General features: G+C 39.4%; 1 protein-coding gene across 8 annotated transcripts in view; it reads left to right on the top strand.

The window, feature by feature from the left end:
- Positions 1–25,659, top strand: part of gw (trinucleotide repeat containing adaptor protein gawky) — a 60,540-nt gene extending 34,881 nt beyond the window's left edge. For all 8 annotated transcript variants that reach the window (XM_012373519.2, XM_012373518.2, XM_012373513.2 and 5 more), the window contains one exon: positions 1–25,659. This exon is cut by the window's left edge and continues 8,168 nt beyond it. The gene's annotated coding sequence lies outside the window, so the exon portion shown is untranslated.

Here is a 25,659-nt window from a genome sequence, read left to right as displayed (position 1 = left end):
CTTCTACTTGACACAGCATATTGGAACCCGTTTTATTCCGATAATGAAAAAAAAAAAAAAAAAAAAGAAAGAAAAAAAATGTACTACGAAGCATCGTTTTCTGATGCTGAAGGGAAATCCACCGGTTTCGCGTTACACTGAATCGCATCAGTAGCTAATTTTCGGGTTAATGTCCGCGTTAACGAGTCATTGTCCCTTCGCACATTGCCGTTTCATCTGTATCGTAGATAGAGGAGAGTAAAAATTCAATCAACATCACAAATCTATGATTTTTGAATGTTTGGCTAGTAATCGATGAAGAAGAATCTCAAAATGTTGAAGGATGAGAGTGCTTTGATGTTTCAAGTCAATGTGCAATGCTCTTTTTAATCGTTCTTTTTTTTGCGAATTTTGTAAAATTTAAAATTATTCCGGTTTTTTTGCCTTTACTGGGCAGCAGTATTACATCTGGGATATACACACGTATTCGCATGGTATTAATCTCGTGTCAATGATCAGATTTCTGACAGTTACTCGGAAATGTTAAAGCTAATCTTAATTCCTATTTATTCGACTATTAATTATCCAGATTGCTTAATAATTAATTTCTCTAAATATTCCGTTATCAATTCATGTACAATATTCACTTATTATTCCCTTTAAATTTATTAATAGTCATTTAGAAACCAAGGATTTTCATTCGTCTAGTCTCACTTTTTGTATTCTCCTAATTCAGTAGAAAATAGAACTCTTCTCATTCTTGGGTATTATATGAATTTCTAATTAGTGCACTATTTTATTTCCTATGCGAGCAAGTGACACATTGAAGTACTTATTATAATGATCTCAAATTTCCCACTTTATCAATAACAGTTGAAAAATATTCATTACGCCTTTTCTAAAAGTAACTCCTTCACTCTTGTCACTAATTTTTCTTTTCGGATCATCTTCTATTCATCCAGTTTCCCCTAAATCTAATCGTTGCTTATCGTCCGCATCTTGTAATGTAGCCTGTTAATTTTTTTCTTTTGAGCTTTTCTATTTATCGTCAATAATATTCTGAATTCCAAAATATTGATATATACTTGTTCTCGAGCCTTTATCAGCTGTAACATCTACAGATTTCTCTAGGACTATCCACCGTTTTGTCCAAGTTGTAAAAGGTAGAAGCAGTTATTCGAAAAAAAAAAGAAAAGCTCATTAAAATAACTGTTCGGACGTGTAATCTCGCTAAGAGTTGTTGCAATGAAATAGGACTTGTATACCTTTCAGGAAATAAAATTGCGTAAATCTGAATATACGTATTTCACACGCGGGGAACTGGAATAATATTTGGGAGCCGAGAATTTTCGAGTCAAGGTTGTGCGTTCGAAGTGGTTATTCTTTGTGATGCGACCGATGATGAAACGTGAGATAAAATTCGTAGATACAAGGTACATAGATATTAATATCTACAGCCATTTCGATGTGTGAAGTTGGGCGATTTATAGTTATTACATGCGTTATATGATAGTTATTATATTAATTACAACATGTGAATGAGAATCAATGACATAAAATTATACTAAGTCACGAAGTAATTATATTAAGGATTTGTTAAACCGTTTTATGACCATTGACATAAATAATTCCTCGTTAATTCCTCGCTTAAGAATGCAATATTTATATCAGGATCTTCTTATTAAGCTTTAATCTTGATGTTACATTGTGAATTTTACATATTTATCGGCCTTTGTAAATCTCAAGTCTAAATTTATAAGTTTGAATAATTTAGTAAGATATTAGGATAGAGTAATTCTTATTGGTTCATTAGATGAGGCATCGTAGATACTAACGATAATAATTTATGATCATGTACATAGTTCAGGCGCTTTTCTCTTGCGTTTTATTCAGACAGGGACGTTGACTCGTTAGGGATGGAGTCAAAAAGTAAAACATTTTTTTTGGTTCTCAAACCAATTGAAAATATCCGTTTACTTTTTGACTTTTTCTAGAACACACATACACGAAGAAAATTGTATATCAAAAATCACTGTGACACGGCGACAGCCGCGTACCGGCGGAGAAATTATAAGTTGAAATACTATGATGCAATTGTGTGAGAAACATAGTAAAAATTTTTATAACTCTTTCATGGCGCCGCGGCTACCGCCGTGCACAGTAATTTTTCGTATAAAATTTTCTCCACGCACACGGCACACGATGTGAAAAAATCAATTCTTCGCGCACAAAACGAAGCGTGTGACATTATTGTAAATAAGATAAGCACATGATCATTTATGGACTGAATATCCTGTTAATAGTTGTATTAAAAAAAAAAAGCAGTGAATTAAAAAGAAAGTTGTACATTGCGATCCTTACGCTGATAAACGTACTGCATGCGAAAGGATGAGCGAGCCTTCTAATGTCCAACCGTGATTTTTAGGAGACTCGCGAAATCTAATTTATATCTACAGAAAATAAAGAATTAGACTAAATCATTTGTTTTTGTTTTTTTTTTTTTTTAATTTTAATCTTCTGACGTGTACACGAAAGCGGGCACGATTCGGCTTTACGAACTCTCACGAACGAGGGATTGATGGAGGGACGTCGAAGTGGAGCGCGAAACCGTGTCATCGGTTCAAGTATCGCGAGAGCCCATCGATCGATGCATTGTAAATCCGCGTGGAAGGAAGTCTTCGCAGATGCGATACATTCATTAGCGGCGCGCGGAGAAATGCAGATTTACAGATCGCGCGAGTCAGTGAAGCGAGCGAGCGATTTCTCGCTCGAGGAAACGGCCGAAATGGTAGCTGCGATCTCGCCTCACGACGAGAGGAGCACGCATCCAAAAATATTATTCCAGACGCTTCGCGCGCGGAAGAGAGTATTCGGAAATATTCGGAATACGTTGCTCCAAGAAGGCTGGACGCGCCGGTGGAAAGTAAAATGGCAATAGAGGATCAAAAAGAGCGAGAAGGCTTAAAAACTCGTGTGATTTAATCCTGCGCGTCGCTCCTGTTGCCGATGACGATTCCGAGTTTTCGTCTCTTTCTACCGAGAGGAAGAGAGAGAGAGAGAAAAAGAGAGAGTGAGACGAAAGGCTTGAGAGTGCCTTGCGTGCGAACAGTTTGTTCGCGAGGCCCACGAAGCATATTACACTTATCTTTCTTTCTCTCTCTCTTTCTCGAACGTGTAAAACTAAAAACACTGGCATAACAATAATGTTAATTTAAAGCGCGACGCGGAGCAAGAAACATCCTTAAATATCCGCCTTTGGACTCCTCGCGCATCTCGTCCGAATCACACACGATCCTCGCGCTACGCTTCATCCTCGTTGCGATTATCGAGACGATATCAGAATCCGTCGAAGAGGGAGATCGATCCTAGCTTCGATCGAGCTGAGAAGAAAGGAAGAGGGAGGGGAGGGGGGGAGGAGAAAAAGAAAGTGATTCGGTATTCGCCGTTAATACCTTACGCACGTATATACGCACACATCCGCACGCGCGCCCATTTGTCGTAAAGTGTAAGATTCGATATAACCACTCCTTAGCTCTTAAGTGACAACGTTCTAGAAGGATATACGGGGGGAAAAGAATTAACACATACTCACACATACACACACATATATACATCTGCAATGTGATATTCTCGTGTCTTGTCCGATAAGACAGACGTTCATTCTAACGAGTATAGTTGGCGTTTGTCCTTTTTTTCGCGTAGCTCTTAAGATATCTATAATATATATATATATATATATATTTAAGGGGAAACTCTACATATATACGTAAGGGATAATCCGGGAGTATGTACTAGCAGCAAAAGAGGAAAATGCAAAAAAAAAAATGTAAAAAAAAAGAGTAACAAGAGAAAACGACCAAAAACCGTGCGAAACCGAGACGCGTACAAGATTTCGCGTTTTTTAGAATAGACTCTTCGGGGGAGTTTGTCGTCGCGAATGCAAGGGACGCAAGGGATCTTCTATAGACTTTATCCGTTCGTTCTTCCCTCCTCCCCTCCTTCCTCTGTTTTTTTTTCTTCTTTCGTCGGGCAAAAGTACTACGCTCTCGCGTGGAAGGTTGTAAAGTGCCCCCCCGCGGGCTTCGCTTTCCACTCAATCTCGATCTGTAAGGATGTAAATTAGTTGTAACGTTTCTTTATTTAAATCTATTCTAGTACGCCTATTCTATTCTCACATATCAATAATTTTCCACGCCCGTCTGCGTGTGCTGTAGCATCTTTCCGTATCTCTAATCTGATTATTAGTTGCGTCGCGCTGTTATCGATTGCGTCGCGCAGTTATCGATTGCGTCGCGCAATCCGCACGGAAGAGTCCGATTTGTTCACCGCGACAGGACGGCAAGTCAGCGTTACTTGCAAGTCTTTTCATTCATTTCCCGCGGAAATTCCATCCGATGCGGTCGAAACACTCGCGAATACACCCGGTTAGATAAATCGCCGCGATCCCGGATAACGCGCGCAAATAGCGTTTTACTCGCGCACGGAGCGAACGTTTAACTTTAGACTTTATTTTTAATTGCGAGATAGCTCTCCACGCCGCTAATTTTCTTCTACACCGCGCTGTCGAATTTTTTTCCGAAAATTGACTGCACTCTGCTGTGTTTCGATGTACCTGAAACCGGTTGGTAAGGGTTTTATGAAACATCCCGTAATTTTCGCGCGCTACGCGTAATATCCCCGGCATCCATTGGCTGACAGGGATTTCGCGGATTGGCTGACGCGCTTCGAGAGGATTCCGCGTATCGACGCGAGATCTCTCATAACCTTTGTGACAATGAAGTTCTGAAGCATCGCGCAGAATCGTCGGTGATCGATCATAATCAGATATCAGTCGGGGACGATTTCTCCTCTGTATAGATCAGGACAGTACTCTTTGCCCGTCCCCTTTACTCTCCCGCCTTTACCTCGTTTCGTTCGCATTCACCGGGGGATAGTGTCTCCAGCCAAATTCCAAAAAAAAAAAGCAAAAGAGAAAAAAAAATTTAGACGGCTGTCGCTCCCGGGGGGACGCGAAGATAGTCTGCAAAATTGTGTGTCACACGCCATCTTAGTCCGTAAGCGTTCATACTTATTTTTCTACCGCGTATAATCGTATATGGATCGTGTTCTATCGTGTAGTTGGTAAAACGCTTCGTTAGTTAGTCGTCATAGTTTTTCTCCTCGCCATTCTGTCCGCCGAGTCTGCCTTTGATTGTCGATATTTCTCCGTTCTTCTCCGCACTTCGTATTTTGCGTACGTTGTTGACGCGTGTAAACCAGGATCGCCTTAATTTTCCTCTCGCATTTTATTCAAATGGCTTTACTCGAGGGGGGGCGCCGTCGGCGTCCCCCTCGAAAACCGAGAGGGGTGATATTCGTTGTGTGCTAATTAAATCTCTCCCCGTTCCTTTGAATGATCGAAATTTGTGACGCGTTGGCAGTTGCGCAGAGCGTGGCTTCGGTATCTCCTTCCGAGTGATGTTCCGCGCGCATTAATCGAAAGACTTTGGGCTCGAACGGCTCACTCGTTTCACACCGTTGAACGAAGCGTAGGACCGAAGAAAACCCAAAATTCAAAGCGATACGTATTAAAATGTAACGTGATATTAAATTAACTATCAACTGAAGATATACTAAGATCGCCGTAGGGCTATAGTGATTAATGAATTTTAATGGTAATCGGGAAATATTTATGTATTTATTCGGGGGCATCTTATTTTTCGTAGGAATACTCTTTTTAAAGTGTTACTTTTTTTACCTCGTGACGATTTTAAATTATTTTTAAGATTCCTTCTTGGATGCGAGTAATCGACTGAGAAATTGCGACCAAGATTGCTTGTTTCGATATTAAGCTGTAGGGAAAGGATGAAATTTTATTTTTAACGGCTTTTTCAAACTTTAAATTATTTTTAAGGCTTCCGTTCGGAGATGCGAGCTCTTCGAGTAAAATCGATGAAAATTATGATTAAGATACTTGTTTCGATACTAAGCTGTAAATTCAACGTGTGATCTTGTTTCTGGCTTTCTTATTAACGGTTTGCGCTCAAGTTTATTTTTATAAACGACTTATAGGAAATGCCTGATATCTTGTTTTTAAAAAGTCATGTAAGGAAATTGTACATTAAATAATCGTACGGTAAAAAAAAAAACACATCCATATCTCTATCGACCTAAGAATCAACATCTACCTAAAAATGTGCGAAGATTCTCAACAACTATGTTATTTTCTAAGATAACGTCCTGCGCAATGATCCTAATTGTCTTACGATTAATTGTACATTATCGCGGATATAAATGTGGATAAATTGTTATTATTTCATGCTCAGTGTACGCGAAGCTTTAACGCAATAAAATGACGACGGTGAAACAATAGCTCTGGCGTAATCGCGCGCGGTGCAACCGTGTTTCACTTTATTATTGTCGATTCCCTTTGTTTGAAGAAAATCTTATGGCTTCGCGGAAGAAAATGTTTCACGCGACGATCGTCACGTCGCGTCGATATCAAATGAAGTGTGAAACGATAAGATTGAACGCTTACAAAAAGCGGCAACACGCTTTGTGTGTGTAAAAAACGAGAATTTCGTGTACATACATATAATATATTTCCGCTATTACTTATTTATTCGATTGTATATCGCACGGGTGAGATGGACTCTATATTTTATGATATCGGTAATAGTACTAATCCCCATCCAATTCTAGTTATTTCTCGCTTAGTAGTAATTATTTACTATCCTCGATAATTATACTTTGTGTTCCGTAATAACAATCTCGATGCAATCTATAAGTGCCCGTAAGCGTTATCAAGAGGCGGTTTCCCGTTGCGTATTTCCATAAAACTGACTAAATCGATAAGATCATCTCGGGAGCCCGTCGACCGAAGATGTCAGCTAAAATAACAACAGTAATAATAATAATAATAATATAAGAATAATAAAAATAAGAATAATAATAATGTTAGCAATAATGGCTGTCTACTTTAAACACACTTTATGTAATCTAATGGCTGTCTATGTAATTTAACGTAAACTTCTAACGATAATTACTTTCCGAAAACTGACACAATCCGCTTCGGAGGCAATATCGCGCGCGACTGATCGAATTAATTAACGCGAACACGCCGATCGACGCCAATCAATTAAACCGAAGTCTTGCCAATCTTGCGCGTCCTGGATCTCGAGAGAAAAGGAGGAATTACGATCTAATACCGTTACCGACAATAATGGTCCGGAAGTAATGTTCGCGTGCCGCACACGTGCAATTTACATCTCACGGGATAAAGCACGTATCGTTCGGATGAAGCAGCAGCCCGTGTACACGATGGTCCGTAAAATCGCGCAATAATTTTACCGTCACTAATCGATACGCGCTCTGCGGCGTGTCGAAAAGTCATCGCGAGGAAAATATCGACGCGAAAATTATTGCGTCGATAATAATATCGATTGACAAACTCTACATACGCGCGAACGGCTGCTCGATACTGACAACTGCGTCTCCGTCACTGTCACACTACTGCTTGGCGAAAATATTCGACCGTCGTTTCATGTCAATTTGCCAGACATTTTCTTCCTTTCAGGTCGGCGATAGCCTTGAAGTTTACACGCAGGATCGCGTACATAATCGTGCAGGTTTTTATCATATATCGCGATTATCTCAGGTTTAACCCCCTTTATATGGCTTAAAAGTAACGTACGATATTTCGATATCTGCCTTTTTCAGCATCCGTTTGAAAAAAATTGTCGGCGTAAAACGACGCGTTGGCGAAGGTCGGGAGATGGAAATATATATATATCTATGCGTATACGTTTCTATATAAAATCATTTTCGGACACATATCGGATTGAAACGTCGGACTGAAGCGTTTCGGCTCGCTTTCCCCGTGAATGTTCGCCCACGCGATATCCCGCAATCTCAAAAGTCGTCCCGTTAATAAACGTCATTTATCGCGGAATTGAAACTCTACTATTATCGCCACTATTATTATTAACACTGCGACGCTACACCATCGCTACTCTCGCTACGAATACTATCGGTATTTCGCTGCTGTGTTACTACTGTGTCACCGTTACTTTTTATCGTTATTATTACTATGATTACAGCTACTACTAACTACTATTATTATTACGGCTATTACTATTATTGCTAAACTGCTCTGCTCTGCTCCTATACAATCATTACTGTTTACTAATTATCGCCGCTATACTTACGTCGCAGGCGCGACCTCGCGCGCATTTCCGCGTCCAGTGCGCAAATAATAATCTTCACTCTTCGCCGCTACTCGAAATAGCGCTGTTTAAGCTCTCGTAATCGTTAAGTACAAAAGCCAGCTAAGTTTAGAATAAACAAATTAGGAGTTTCTTTTTATTATTCTCACGGAACAACGCTTTGCCTACCTCGGAGGCGCTGTGTAAAGCCGCGATTTCACTTATTTTTCTGGGATCAGCCTCTTTCGGACAGCGTTTCGCCGCGACGCAAGTCGCTACATTCGATTTCGCATTGTCATTCGAGATCCTCGAGTTCATCGATGGAGCACAAATTGCGTAAAGGCGTCGTCGGGAAGGCCGGTCGGACCGATTTTTAACCGAGTCGTTTAGGGTTTATCGCGACCGCGAAAATTCAACGGCGGGACACGATTCAACGATGAAATCCTCTATAATCCTCACAGCAATACGAACAATATCTCTCGCGGAAATTGAGACAATAGTACGTCGTTACGATGAAATCAGAACAATGTATCTCTGTGTATTTCGCGCTGTAAATTTGCGTCCGCGTAAATTTACGAATCGATGAATGGAAATACGAAAGCGCGCGCGCGTCCTCCACGACGACGAAAGAGTCGCCCGGGTTTATAGACGGTTAATTTCGGTTTCGCAATCGAGAATCTCTCTCCGGAAGGCATCGTCGCGGAAGTGACTGCATAACTCGAATGACTTCACTTGGCTTCGCTCCTGGATCGCTCCATTATTCCCCCTCCTCCGCGTGCTCCGTCAGCTTTGCTTACCTTGGAAAGTCGTGGGCTGTCCTCTGCCAAGTGTCACACAGCCTGTCGAAGGGACATTCCGCGTTTTCCGGCCGCGATCACGAACGGGAACGGAAATTCGAAGACGCATCTCCGAAGCTGGCCACGCTCGTGCCAATCCTGTTACGCGATCGCGAACGAAATCGCGCGGACACACACACACACACATAGACATACACACATATACACACACCTAGTCATCGACTTTCGCGACCGTTTGCACCGACTTTTGTTCACAGCTTGTTCTCGCAGGGCTTTCATCTAGTAATAGCCTCTCTCGTCGCTGGTCTGTACAAATTTCGCCTGGCGATTCTCTCTGTGTTCTTGCGACCTCGAGACGAGAGCCTCGAGAGGGATTATTGAGCGTTTATCGCGCGTCCGATCGCGTAGGAAGAATCGCGGTGATATCGCCAATTACGTCCCGGCATAAGTCGCCTTTAAGTAGAGGGATAGGAGTCTCTTGTTTCCGGTTGTCTCGTTGTTCCTTACTGTTAATTAACTTTTAACTGATGCGACGGGAAAGAGTTTTGCCCGGCCACGCCGACGACGCGAAGCGTCGGATGGATAATCATCGAAAGATCTGGATCTCGCGGAGGAAAATAGGAGTGCGGATTTTTTTTAAATCAATTGCGAATGGGGGGGGGGGGGGTTTCTCATACAAGTTCGCGCTGGTTGAGGGGCCGATCGGCCGTGACGAGAGTGTTGAATCTGTGACAGACTTGATTTCTAGTGATTACACAAAGCTGTTTTTTTTGGGCCCTGTAGAGCCCCGCTCCCTTGTGATTTGTGTGTACCATAGTAATGGAACCGATTAAGCAGCATTGTCTGTAACGACGACGATAAATGTGCAATATACGCGCGCAGCGTGTACGTTGCGCGCTGATAAGCATGGATTTATAGTGGTACTTCTGTATTCTCGTACTCGTAAGATTCACTTGCGCTAGATTTAAGCTCCGCTTTTTATCGTTTATTATTTCACGAGGAAAGTTCGATGGGAAATTTCGGGCCGGACGTGACGAATGCTCGTCCGTTTTCAGCAAAATTTGATTTGAGGATAAAATTTGACTTGATGGATGGGTCGAGTGAATGGCGAATGGTTGGAAAAACACGATTGAAACTTGGTGTTTCCGAAAAAAAAAAGAAGTCTTTGAGTATGGACGTACCACTGTACTTATCATCGCGATATTACTGTCCAATGCCAACTGACAGCCGCACGGCTGTAAAGCGTACCGCGTTCTTTCCGATTGTGACCTGAGAAACTTGCTCGATATTAATCATTACGCTTCGAAGGATTGAGCCGAATCCTTTTCGTTCTCAAAGCGAGGAGAAAATCGCGAACGTGCTGGCGACCGAATTAAATGGCCGACGACTTCGTAAGATCGATCGCGAACGCGCTTACGAGGGATCAATGTAATCTTCTTGATATCAATTCGCACATATTTTTTGATCATATTCTAATCTCTAGACAGAAGTTCGAAGGCGTAATATCGCTCTACCTAGTCGGTGCTTCTAAAGAAAATGAAAAAAAAAAAAGAAAAAAAAATCATTCTAAAAGATAAGACGCGATGTATTCAGGATACTTCGAATATCGCGAAAAGCGTGAGAAACTGGAAAGTGCTTTGTGATAACAAATCGTACACAGTCGATCTTGACTTTACTTACTGATTAAGTTCTCGTAAATCGTTTCACGAACGTTATCGACGATTGACTTAATCTCAACGTTAAATATTAGGGATTATCGTGAACTTCAAATCTCGTTGGTTTGGAGCGAGGTCGATATCTCAGAATGATCACGAATTATCGCTGGAGTTACGACTCGAAAGGTGTTCCCGATGCCCGAGTATCGACGGCCATCGATTTTCCCGATGTCTGAGGAAACGATTGGCCAAGAATCTTTCTGCCGCGCGAAACGAAAATCTCCGCGCGTCGGGCGAAACCGTACGGTTATTACAATGGTATTATAATGGTATATATAATGGTATTATAATGGTATAATAATGGCATTCGAGATGGGGGCTGACTCTCGAATCTTTCTTCTCCAGACTTTTACATCCCTTCGATGGTCGCCGCAGATCTGTGCGCAGATCATTATCGATAGAGTGATCCGATTGGAAGATTTTTAAAAACCGGGATGTTTTTAAAGAATTTTGTATACTCTCTCTAGTCAATAAATTTTGAATTTTTAAATACGCACTCAGACAGAAATGATTAAGTTCTTTCGTATTTTTCTTATTTTTATATGCAAAATTTTAGTGTTAATTATTATAAAATATTTCTTGAATACAGAGCACGAAATAAAGTTGTACATTTAGGAAATTGTAAATATCAATCAAGTCGGTAGCGAAGAAAACACACAGATTCGAAAACGGCTATTGCAGTTTAACGCGAACAATTTATTCCGGGATTAATTGACGTTCAAATTCGATCAAAACAATAATATTGCACTAGCCTGTACAAGTTATATCGCCGGGAATCTTTCGATGTTGTTTACCGATCGCGATTTACATGAGTTTTTAAAGTACGAGCATTTACTCTCACATGTAGCTTCCAAACGTCTGCAAACGGGAAGGGTTATTGCGGCGAAAAATTAGTTTCTTCGCTCGAAGGAATTTCGAGCTGCTTTTGACTCGAATTCACGGCGCGCTTCGCGCGGTCTCGTGAATAACGGTGAAAGCTCTCTCTCTCTTGCGGCGAACACGTCGCCCTGAATTTCCCTGGTCGACTGAGCCACCTCGAGTGTACAGGGTCAACAAAGGTTAACCGTAGACTAGTCGCGGAAAATAACGTGACGGCGGCTCTCAAACGAGCCGCAAAAGCTGCACGAACAAACAGAGCTGCGATCGCAATTTTCGAAAGACAAAGGTCGAGTTTCGCTCGAGACTAAATGAATGGAGATGAGTTTCGCATTTTTTTTCTCTCCCTCCCGCGTTGCGAAACGTTATCGCGAACGGTGCAAAGCTGAATGTCACCGAGCGCCGCGATTTTTAATCTTAATCCCGGATTTTAGCGATCGCTAATCCGCATCAAAAGAGGGCTTTACGGCGTTCGCGATGAACGCGATGACAGACGGAGAGCACTCGGCCGCAAAGGCGCACGTAGCACGTAGGAAAGTACGAGCGAGAAAAGAAAAAGAAAAGAAAAAGAAAAAAAAAAAAAACCAAAAAAGAAATCTTGCGGAGCTTGAAGGACGGTCGAGCGGACGCATCCAATCCGTGACTTTTTAAAGGCGTGAAACGTTATTTAAGTAACGATAAGGCTAACACTTAGGCGCTAAGTTACTAATCTCGTAATGGTAAACTAAAGTGGCGAGTATTTTTAATAATAACTGTAACTCTTTAAACGAGAGACACCTAACGAACATAATCAAACGTCCTTTATGTGTAAGTTATGAATATTTTGCCTTAATATTTTTATCCGTAATGACAAGAATAGAGAGCGAGAGAGAAAGATAGAGCGAAAGAGAGCGAGAGAAAGAGAGAGAGAGAGAAAGAGAGCGAGAGAGAAGTCGAAATGTTGTGAAAAGAAAGTCCACTTGCATTTGCTGACCACGTGATTGCATTCACCGAATACAAATTCCTAGGAACTAGTAGAAATTAATTGTATCCCTTTCGAGTTTTCCTTTCATATCCTCTCCGCGTCTCCGATCCGAACGGGACAAGCGCACGCACACACGCATACATATGCATAAACGCGTACGCGCCGAGAGCGCGCGCATACGTTACGTACTGCGGTGCTGTAATCGTAAGATTTCGCGCGGCAGACTCGTCCCTCGCGCGATCTTTTCAAATAGGATACTAGATCGACGAAGTGGCCTTAAGACCCCGAACATGACGATGCCCCGTGTAACTCTTCTTCTTCTTCTTCTTCTTCGTGAAACTGAAGTTTCCGTTCGGTGTTCTCCATCGTCGAGCGTATCGTAAAGTACCTCGCAGATGCCGATCCTGTCATTATTCCGTTTTGAAATGCAAATAGCATCTTCCGTTCCTTTCTTTTTTATCTTGCCTGAAGAGTGCAGACGCGAATCATCGTGTGGAACGGCTAGACTTTTCGTCGAAACATCTCGATTGCAGTTTGTTTTTTTTTTTTATAAAAGATTCGTGAATTTGCAAAGTCGCGAGATAGTTCTCGCATAATTCTTCTTTTACAACGGACGAAACGCGACGATCGATAGCGTTTTGCACGATTGAGGATTATCTGAAAAACCCTTTGCACTCGAGAAGTCAGTCGGACATTGAGGCTCTTATGGCTCGTGCAACAGTCGTACATATTCTAATGTGATCGAGCGGTTTTCGCCGAGGCGAGAAATGCAAAAGGACGTGGACAAAGAATTATTAATGCTCAAAGGATATACGCTTCTCGACTAATTCCGACACTCTCTACGAACGAATGTTCTCTCGTGGAAAAAAAAAAAGAAAAAAAACACGAAGCGAATAACGGAATATTGATTACTAACGGGAAATAACAAATCAATTGACGAGTGAACTCTTGGGTACTAGCTCGGCTATATATCATCCTCTCACGACTGAAATTTTACTTTCTCAAACAAAAGCCGTGTAGTTCAGATTCGCGCGCGTTCAGATACGTTAAAAGTGACCGGCGAAGCGACACAAGTTTGAGAGGTTATGCGTCGCGTATAACGTATACGCGTTTGCCGAATAGCTTTCTTATTTATAAGGAATAGGGAGACTAAGTATAATAGGAGACAAGATTTTTTTGTTTCCCGTATTACGTTTTTCGCTGTCATGTAATCGATGTAGTATTTAAACGATTTAACGCTAATCACACACGCGTGCGCGGTCTCTGCATTAGCGCCTTTCGCCACGCGACGCGAGGTCTCTTCGACGATCCGGGTTAAAAGAGAAAAGGGGGGAAAAAAAAAGAGGAGTCTATGTGAGAAAGGAGCGTCGGCGTTTGTGGACGAACTGAGTCAGTAAAAAAAGTGACGTATAGGCGCACTAGTGTTCTTTCCGCTCTGAAACGAATCTGTGAAACGCCAACATCCCTATGCTCTAGACAAGTACTTTTCAAATGTGACAATGTAACTGTTACGCTACATATAATTAGGGTGTAAGTAAATGAATTTAAACAAAAATTTATATATTATATATCTATATATATATATATATATATACGCGCAGATATCAATAATATAAAAGTATATTTAACCGGGCGATACTATATGATACATAAATATATATATATATACATAAATGAATATATGAATATATAGATATATATTATTTCATTGTCGTCATTGTCGTCGTCGCCGTCGTCGTCGTCGTCGTTACCGTCGCCGTCGTCGTCATCGTCATCATCAGTGTCATTATCATCTTACTCCTTATCGTTATTATTATTGTCATTATTAATTATGATTATTACTAATTAGCAAATATTATTGTGAGTATAATATTATGCCAATTATATAAACGCGAGTATTAAGTAAAGCTAGTAAGGAAGCACTACAAGACATAACACACACGCGCGGTTAATGACGGTCTATATACATATACTACATATACCAGAGAACATACACACGAACATATGTAACACTGTGTTGTGAACAGTAGACTATTTCTCCATTTGTAGTTAATTAGATTCTTAGGTTTCATATGGTTTCAATTAATTCGATGCAGGTACTCGATGCAGAAAAAAATAGCCGACAAGTTAATAGCGAAGAGAGAGGGGAGGGTATTCTATTAACACGCCCATTGTACCGTACCGTAACGTGTGAAAAGAACAAGAGTGTGAAAGAGAGAGAGAGAGAGAGAGCGAGAAAAAGAAAGAGAGAAAGGAGAACAGAGAGAAAGAGAATGACTGAGAACGAGATGGAGAGAAAGAGTTCTTAAGTCGTTAACATGTGTAAGATAATTGATTGAAAACGGAAAAGGAAAACAAAATGACTTCGAAAAGGAAAGCAAAAGAACGGATGCGATCATCGTCATTTTTCTTTGTTTTTTTTTGTTTTTAATTTTGAGGCTTGATTTTCATTAAATATCAATTGCGCCAAAACTTGCGTCTTTTATGCGAATTAATTAAACGCAATAATTAATTATTGATCTAATTAATTATTCGACAGTGAAATTGTTGATTCCGACAACACTGCATTCTTCAAACCGACAATTAATTCATGTGGCAGGATTACGAGGATTATAATTGATAATTAATTATATGACATTTTACCAGGTTTAAAGCTTATTAGTCAGTAGCGACAGGCGAATAAATTATATTATTATCTCTTTTCGGCATAATTTATATAAATTTCTTTTAATATATATTTTATATATATACAAATCACAGTCGACGTGTGTGCAGTCGACTCTAAACTCTTACAACTTATATTTAATCAATTTTGTATGTGTAATCAGTATGTTTTTCTTTTCTTTTTCTTTTTTATATAGACTGTAGACATTTGAGAGATTTTGTTGCTTGTGTAATTTATATGTGGTGTGTAATGGATTTTTTTATTTGTGACATGGATTTATTTAAATATTTTTATTTATATAAATATACTTCTATATATATAAATACGTAGATCGCGCGATATAATGGGGCATTCTTCCACATGTTTGCTTATTGATTGCAATTCTGTTTCGTTCTTATCTCGATTGCCATAGAAGCACGTTTGATGTGCGGTGCGTTTTAAATGGACAGTGTGCCAACGTAACATGCGCGGCGTTAATCATTACGTCGATCAACACGTCGGTGAGTGGTTTTACGCGGAAAGATCGAGGACGGGACCTTTGACAACGCAACCGGCGTCGAGGCGATCAATCGATCCGTTCAATTTCGTAAAGATGCCTCCACTGTAACCGCCTATTCCATGTTTATCCTTTTCTGTTTCTCTTTCTTTCTTCGTCGCAGAGAAAAGGGCACGAAGCCTCTGTACCTAAGCGTAACCAGCGTACCTAGCGTAACGTGTACTAATATACTATAATAACGGCTATTCATACGATTATTGTCAGCACCATTATTATTGCTCTTATTATTATTATTATTAATTATTTTTATTGTTATTATTGCTATTATTATTGCTATTATTATTATTATTATATTATTATTATATTGCAAATAAAAAAAAAACGATTACAACCAGGAAAATAAAATACAGGCTTGCAATATGTAACCTTCCTTGACCAATTACAAAAATTGTGTGTATCATTAAAGAATGATAAGATGCATTATTTCTTTTCGCTTTTAAAAATGTTTCAGAAATAAATGTGATAAATTATTTATATGCATAATATAAATGATATTATAGACCTTTTTTTATTTGAACAATATATTTGGATTAACTCAAAGGCAATAAATTGGAAGAGAGAGTGAAGTTATTTATTTATTTTGTATTTGCTTTTTTAAATTTATATTTTACATTTATTTATTTAAGAAATGTTATGCGCGCGCTAAATTATTGATTTTTGACCTACTTGATAAATTTGATTGACACTGAAACAACGATTGCGTAAAAATTTATATTTTCCGATGACAAATGTTATAAACGATTTTGAGATAGGATCTTAATAGTAAAAATTTATTCTGACGTCATCTCGTGCTAAAGATACAGAATAAACATCAGGTAAGATTAATATTTAACATTATAAACATTAATCATTGTTTCTTAAAGTAATTAATTTTATATTTAATTAGTTTTCTAAATCTAACACGATCCAATATCTTCCATCAAATATTTGAAAAATTTCATATATTAATATATAGTATAATATATATAAATATATATATATATATATTAAATTATTAAAATTACTTAAAAAGTGATTTACTACGAGAGAAAACACCGTGTGATTTCATTACGGACTGAGTAAAGAATGAAGTAAATTTGAATTTCGAAATGCGAGAAGTTTATTGGAGTCTATATATTTGTAGAATTATTAAAAATAATTTTAAAAAGTGTCACTAAATTACTTCTTTATTATGTTTTATCATATGTTATCACATTATTATAAAATTATTTTAAATTACGTTGGATTATTTTGTGATTCATATTTCGAATAGCATTATCAACATCCCATTGCTTAAAAACGCTGTTCAAACCGAAGCCAGTGAAATCTATTTCAAGACTTTTCACTTAAAAGAACTTTACACCTCAGAGACAATGAGCCTACTGTGAGGTCGAAGATGAAACAATACATACATACGATACATCTGATCAGAAATTACGACTTCGATGATACGGAATTCTTGGTCCAAAATAAGTCGATTATGTGCAATCATATTTGTTTAAGGATAGTGCAATGGAAACCGGACGTACGTCGGGTCAGATCAAAATTTCCCGATGCGTCTAAGGGCATTTGCTTATTTTTGGCCAAAGAATCGGAAGAGTCTTATCCGCGATTGTTGTCAAATTTATATCCCCAAATACATATGGATATTAGATAAGGTAAGATTAGGGATAATTACGATAAGATTTAAGCTCTTTATCTTACGAACGGTTTATATAGGTGGAAACATACATATATATGACGTATACATTTGCACGTGTAATAACATATCCGAATTCCTGCGAATCTGGATAGAGAGCGGTCTCTGTACTTTCTTAGCTAAATTTTACAATGCTTAAATAGCGCGTGACAGTTTCGGCGTGAGATAGCTGGACAATTGATTCTGCGACATAAAAATTTATTTAAGTGCAGCTTTTGAGGAAACTTTGTTCGTTCTTGCGAAAGTTCAATTCGACAAAATCGCGCACCAAGCACCTTCTCGAGTGATATGTCGAAGCAGCTGTCTGAACTCTCGACTTCTACGATCGAGAAGAAGTTCGAGCACAGTTTCCGCGACACTCTACTCGGCACCGCCCTGTCGAGATTCGCACGGATATTGAGATTCGCGTCGTACACATCGATCCGGGACTGATTAAGAGGCTTCACAGCGCGAGACGGATTCCCGTCTGTGACTTTTTGATATGCATAGATATGTAAATGAGTGAAGAAGCGTGGCACATTGCGCGCTGACAAGTGTCCGCGCTGCCGCACATCTCCGAAGGAGTTCTAGAGAGAAAAGGGGGGGGAAAAAAAAAAAATAAAAGTATGAAAGTGCGCCGCGAACGTGGCGAAATTTCGAAGCGGGATGAGGACGGTCTGCGATTCGGCATGCATCACCTAACGAGCGCATATATCGTACGCACATATACCGACACATGTACAAATGTACGCATTACATGGTCTTAAGTGTCTCTGTATTAAATGTCTTCGCTGTAATAATTCTTAGGGCGTTAAGAGTAATCGATATAAAATTGAAACAGCAGTAATCTCCTACCTCGATAACGTATTGAAGGATGGTACGAGATGCTGGAGAAGTGTTGTGCGCGCGAGGAAAAAAAAAAAAAAAATAAGTGCGTTATCGCGCCCAAAATACCGTAACGGTAAGAAAGTGTGTCAAAGGGGCTAGCTGAGGCCGTCGATTAAATCGGATCGTACAATGATTCTTCGATAGTATAAAATTGACAAGTTCTATTATGAAATTGGAACGAAAGTGTAATGAATGATAGCCGGTATAACGATACCGGCCGAGCAGATTTATTATCGTCAAGTAACCATCGACCATTGAAAAATCATTGCATCGTCCCTTTTACCCTTAGGGAGCGCAGCCTTGTGAAGCAGATCGAGAGAGAAAAGGGTGGAAGTGTGTGGGGATGAATCGTGTTCTTCGTAGCATGTATGTGATTAACTTGTGCCACTCGTACCGTAAAGGGAGACCTTTATCGAGATACCGATGTCGCAATGACGTTTGTGAAAATTCCACAATTAGATTAGAAACGCTGAAGGAGCAGAATTAAAAGAAAAAAATTTTTAAAAATGAAAAAAAAAAAAAGATATGGCTGATTGTGAATGTAGTCGGGATGAAAAAGACTTCGAGAAATCGAGTGTCTTCTGGATTAAAAAAAAAAAAAAAGAAAAAGAAGGCATGGCGTCGGAACGCTTGGAAAAGATTTTCAAGCGTCTCGACGCCAGAACGCTAAACGGTAATTACCTTTGCAGCCTTTGTGCATTGATATAATCCTCTATGTAAAATTATCTTATATAAGCAAGAATTATATACATTAGTTATCTATTGCTCGCGATAATACGCGATGTCGTCTGTTGTATTCCGTTTCTGTGTGTCGGACGTAATCCTGTTGTTCAGTGAAATTCGGTTTGATTAAAATTCGGGTACCACGTCACCTCACGGCCTTGTAATTTCAACAATCTCAGAAAGTTCATCGATTGATAGGCGCGCGAAGTCAAGCCAGTTGTTAATCAGCCTATTTAGTGCCCGCATCAGTCGGCGAAAATTGAAGCAGCATTATTAACGGTCGGATTTTGAGATAGTCTTGAAGTGTTAAAGATGAAATCGGGAGTTTTTTCGGTTGCAGATGCAAACGGCGGGTTTCTAGAATTTTAAGTAAGGTGAAAATCAACATAGATAACAAATCCGTCGAGCCGCCGGGAGCGAACAAAAAGACGTGCCCCGTCATCGGTCCCGAGTGCGAAGCCTCCGGCTTTCTACGATGACAATATCGATAATCAACATGTCAGTGGCTGTCAAGAAGCCGCGGAAAAGAAGGTCGCGCAAAATTATTGCAAGATAATGTAACGTAATGGGGCAACGATGTTGCGCAACGTAACCGTTTATCTTCTTCTGGAATCGAAAGTAGCGAAAGCGGTGTCGCAAGAAATACGAATGTCGGATGCTGCACACGATCTTCCTTCCTAATTGGCGATAGCGTTGCTCGCCGTTCGCCGTTTCGCACTTCGATCGAAATCATCGAGTGGAGCGCGCGTTGCCTTGCGTCGATTCGCGTCAAATCTATATGAAATTCAATTTCGTTTCGTTTGTAGTTGCGTAACGGAGCCAGAAGAAGTCGTGTGATTTTTTTTTGTTGTTGTTCAATTTGTAACATCGTGATATTAAAATAAGAATTATCGAGTTGCCAACTGAACTTAAATGAAAAGGTAGCACAAAACAACATCGATTTCGCGAATATTTAAAAGTGAGTTAAATTCGCACTAATAAAAAAAAAAACAAAAAAAGATAGAAACATATTTTCAGTTCGAGTTCGAAACGAGTAGAAATCAATGTGAGTCGGTGATTTGTGTTCATGAGATATAGAAGTGTTTTGCTATCTTGTACAATGTAATAATGTAATAATGTTGCTCGACGAATGATGCTGCAGAGGTTGTCGCTTTAAAGTGGATTTAATCTGGGATTACAATGTGATTAATGAATCGTACGTGCGGACACTTTTGCGTTTCCGATACACGCGAGAGAACGTATCTCCGAGACACTTCTCAGACACTTCGAGAGTTTATCCGTATTAGGGAACAATTTTTTGAAGAAAAGGGTGTCGGATCGTTTTCTCGGCGATTTGTGATTAGTCGTTATCGTGCAGCAATTATGAAACATGCATTTCGCAAAGAAACAATGATGTTCTCGCGCGAGCTTATTACGCGCATAAGGGAGAATTCGGACATAACGTAATCTAATTTTAAGTGTACGCTCTCGCGCATAGGATAAAAGTTAGTGAAAAAAAAAAAAAAAAAAAATATGAGGATTTAACCTTCGACTGGTACAGCGCAAACAAAAAAATCGCGTTGCCACACTTTGCCCTATTTTGAAAGAGCGAAGAAAATACTAGGTGTGTATTTTTTAAAAAAATCTATGCTTTATCCAGGGAAATAAAAAACGGTAAAAAGAGATAGAAGTTTTTTCCGTTGACAACGGCACAGTTGAACTTCGTAATAAATCGCAAGTCGAAGCATTTCCACCATAACAGTCTGGCCGATTTATAGGGGGGAAAAAAAAAACACATTAATCCACAGTTTTTGATAATTGAGATTTATTTTGGTAAAATATATATTTCGTTGCTCTGTATTTAAAAAAAAAGAAAACCAACAAAAAGTATCTTTCTCACATTGTCTAGTTTAATTGTATCTCTGACGCCCACTGTAACTATAGGATTACGCAATGAAAATACATAAATTAAAGGATTATTATGTGGCTGAATGTACACTTCTAAAAGGACTTTTTCAATGGCCGATGTGACCTACACAGTAACACAAATTAAAGACTTACGAAATAATTTCATAAAGAGAATAAACGCGAGTATAAGTGTAAGTAAAGCATTACGCATATATCTTTCTTAACATTCAGAGACAATTTGGGATTACGCGCGGGGGCTAAATGGTGGGTTGAAAATATTTCACACAGTCACACACACACACACACACACACACACGCACACACACCGGAGGACCCTCTTTTCGATGATACCGCGGCAGCGGCACATTCGGAGATACACCGGAAGATAAACGAGAGCTCTCAGACGATGAAGCGCTGCGAGGAGCTGCGCGATGAAAGTGGCTCGGCTCGGAAAAAAAAAAAAAAAACTAATACAAATACCGTGCAATCCATTATCCGCTCGAGAATAATGAACGTCGATTTTTACAGAGATATCGGCCACTGTGTTTTTCGGCGGAACGCGGCCGCGGGTGAGAAATTGAAGAAAGAAAGAAAGAAAAAAAAAAGATAAAAATGCGCGGCAGGCAACGCGGAGAAATAGAAACATGCGCGGCACGTGCCAATAATAAGAAACGACGTAAAGAAAAATATACGCGTACGTGAGAATCTTAGGGTATATACGAATAAGTGTTCCTTCGACTCAGCGTGTCCAATCTGGAGAAAAGAAAGAAAAGAAAAAAAGAAGTAAAATATCGTCGCGAGGGACGGTAGTAATTAAGGATTAATCGTTCGTGACGCGTTTTCACGTACGGAATGGCTACGTGAAATCGCGCGGCAAATGTTCGGTGATAGTCGTGTGCTTACCGTATTAAGCGATCGGTATTTCATTAACCGTTAATACGCGCAAACACTATTATCGTTAAGCAGCTATATATATTGGGTAAACATTTAAACGTAAGTAGATCGATAACGGTATTCTAAATAAGCGTTATATTATTGTTCGCATCGAAGGGATGACGATTTACGGGGAGACGAGAAGAAGACGCCCGTCGTAAGTCGTCGCCAAGGGGGTTGAAAGTGAAACGATGAACGGGTCGGTCGTTTTCGTATAGAATCTCTCCGTTTATTAGATTCGATGCGTACCGATGGACAAGTCGGACCGGTCACTGGTCGATATTACAGGCTGTTCTGGAATTCGCCGTTCAGGATCGAGGAAGGTGCGATTTCTCGCGAGCATCGACGTTGCGATAGCAGCGACTCCCGATGCGTTTCGCAGAGACGGGTTTGCATTTTTAATTAAGCGGAACGCTTAAGCTCTAGATTCCGCGATCGTCAAGCGCTCCCGCAAAGTGATCTCACTTTTTGAAAATTATATATTCGATACATTTACCTTTTTGCTTGCGAACAATTGCACGGGCAGTGCTAAGAAGTTCTGTCAGAAGACACCGTAATTAATTTTCCTGCCAATCCACAGTTCGAAAGCTGAAATAACTTTGCCAGTCGTTTGTTCGACTGGGTGAAAGAGAAAGAATGTTATCGCGCTGACATGATGCTTCGGACAAGATTTAATTATACGAAGGCGTCACGTTTGCGGCAGAAAAGATCGATCTGTTCATAATGAACGTTATCTCGTTTACGAATAAGAAAGTAAGTACCTGTAAGAAGTAAGGTAAATCAATTCGTTTGATTAACACTTATATCATACATCAATAATGAATCATATAAGTCGATATTAAACAAATATTTAAATTAACGTAGAAAGTAATCGATGTTAAAGTATCTCTACGTAAAGGCGCAAATATACGTTATCGGACGATAAGAAGATTTATTATGAACAGATCGAGAATTTTCGTTTTTCCAAGATTGCGTTGAGCATTCTATCGAATTACAGCCAATTACAAACGCAAACGTTATCTCGATTCATCAATAATTTAAGAGCCATTCTTATTAAAAAAAAAAAAAGAAGAAAAGCTTAATTGCGGATTACAAAGAGACTTTTATTGATTCTTATCGGCCACCGACCGTCGCTGAATTTCGATCGAAACGATGTAGCCGCGGCTCTGTAACGATGTGGATTCCCGCGGCGGTTGTATACAGGGTGTTTAAAAATTCCAAGTTCGATCGGCGGTAAGCGTGGATAATTGGTCGCGCGTTAGAGCGTCTCGCGGTTTGCCCCGCGACGTGAAAGCTCGCGTGACAAATGTTATTTTCCACTTTCGAAACTTGTCGCGTTTCGTGAGGAAGTGCATTCCCGGCGCATCCATTCGGGAGCATTATTTTAAAGTGGCGCAATTTCCTCCGTTTCGGACGGTGAAGTCTTAAAGCCGAAGGAGCGGCGAAAGCTTCGCAGGTAAAGAGCTTTAAAATGCAAAGTGCTTATCAAAGAGGCCTATTAAATATGGGTGTGCTTTCTCCTCGGAGACTCGTGCTCTTGAAATTTCTCTCGCTTCTTCAACGTTTTAATGCTTCGTAACTGTGTTTTCTGAAAAAAAAAAAAAAAAACAAGAATTGCGCCATTATTAAAATAACGCCTGCACGTAGGAGAGCTTCGTCCCTCGTTACGTTTCTTCACGATATGCGTGTCCGTTTATTCTTTCAACGCGTTTCAATCACCTCCCAGCCGTGTGTCTTATATCCGCCGAGTTTTACCCATGACATATCAATGGAAGCGATTCCAGTCGACGATTATACACGGCTGTAACGCTCGACGAGCAAGCGGCGGTCGCGTGAAAAAAATAAACAAACAAAAGCGAGCGCGAATCTCCATGGCGATGACGAATTTTGGTACTGGATAAAAAAAAAATAGAGGCGGAAGGAGTGACGAATGTTCGATCCTCCCGCGCATTCGTTCTTTCGTCGAGGACGGAGACAAGTGTTTAGCGCCTATTCTACAGCGTTTCTTCAGCAAGCCGGAACTCGCGCGCGACGAAAGTTACAGTTCGTCCTGAAAAGTTTCACAGTTTGCGCGATTCTTTTCCAGGTTTTCTTTCTTTTTTTTTTTTTCTTTCTTTGTCGTCCACACACGTCACGATGGAAACTATGTCCACGTAAAGTCCTACTTCGTGCGCATCGTAATGGTTAGGGATAGTGTACGAGCTGTGTAGAGTTAATCCTTTGCACTCGGACGTCGGTGTTAGGCGAATAATATTTTGTATTATTGTTGTAATCTAGTTACTAACCCGAAAACATAACGAGTTAACGTTAAATACGTACTGATGCATGAAGTGGACGAGTGCTCTCGTGTGATTCATCGGAATGTTATCGACACCGAAAAGAATCACAACGTCAAACTCGGATTCCGAAGCTGAACAAATATTACGAAATATTTTTTTCGCATTATTTCCGGGTATTTTTATTTTTACAGTGTGTTATAAAATAGTGCGGAATAATATTTTTGAAATTAAACTTCGCAAATGCATTAAAACTTTGAAATAATACATCTCAAAGCATATTTTGTATAGCACTTTAATGTTTACATGTGTATTTTTTATTTTTAGTGTGTTTTTTTTTAATTTATATTTGACATTTTTATTTCTACTGTATTTTGACGTGACTTTGGAATCGAAAACGATATCCGAGAAAGAATTTCGCACCTTCTCGATCCTTTGCTCGTGCGTGCCTCTTCTCCGAATTGTTTTGAAATGATAGGAAAGCGCGGAAAATTAAAAAAAAAAATAATAATAAAAAAATTTTAAAAAAACTCCGCAATAGGATCAAAGACAGAAAGAGAAAGAGAGAAAGAAAGAGAGAGGGGGGGGAGGAGAGAAAAAGAGAGCACTCGAAGGATTTGAGTATCCGTTCGTAAATAGTACGTTTTCGTGTATAACTGATAAAGCGTCGAGACGAAGAGTATTTTTTCTAGGAATGTTAGTGGACCAGGCAGCAGGAACATTAATATCTTAAAACCGCGGCGAATTTCATAATTTATAAATTGCAGAAAAACGCAAAAAAAAAATACAAAAACTGAAAAAAGAAATAACACAGGAAACGAAAAAAAAAAAGAAACGTCGGCCATCGGCTAATGGGAGTACAGTGGGACTTGTAATGCAGTCAAATGATATTCGAATGATAGTATAAATGCAGAGTTTGTAGGCAGTAAAAACTTTTTTTAGACGTCCTGGAGAGGAAGAGAGTGAGTGAGTGAGAATGAAAGAGAGAAAGAGAAAATGTGAGGGAGAGAAAGAGGAAGAATAATAGTGGAGAGAATGAAAGAAAGAAAGAAAATGAATGAAATAATGCGTATGACAGTAAAAAAAGTAGAGAAGAAAGTGAAGTGAGAAAGAGAGAGAGCGAGTGAAAAAGAGTGAAATGAGTCGAGAAAGAGAGGCATTAACAGAGGTAGAGAAACAATATGAAAACGATAATATTATAAGCAACAAGAAGTGCTTTTATGAAATACAATATTATTTATACCATCCTGATGACATATATATATATATGCATATATATATATATATAAATATCTATATCTATATACATTATATATATATCTATATACGCTAAATGATAAGGTAAGAAAAAGGAATCGTGTATTATGTAACAACAAGGTATAGATAAGTATATTAATATATTACAAATACACATAAATATATATACATATAAATATACATATATATTAAAAATTATGACCTATTATGACTATGATAATATTATTAATATTGTAATAATTCGTAGTATTATATTGTGACTAGAGTGCAGCATTAAGTAATAAAGGTTGTCCTGTATGTGAA

This window comes from Linepithema humile, chromosome 2 (assembly GCF_040581485.1).
Source record: "Linepithema humile isolate Giens D197 chromosome 2, Lhum_UNIL_v1.0, whole genome shotgun sequence".
Lineage (NCBI taxonomy): Eukaryota > Metazoa > Arthropoda > Insecta > Hymenoptera > Formicidae > Linepithema > Linepithema humile.
Note: the sequence above shows the minus strand (reverse complement) of the source record. Positions and strands in the feature narration are given on the sequence as shown.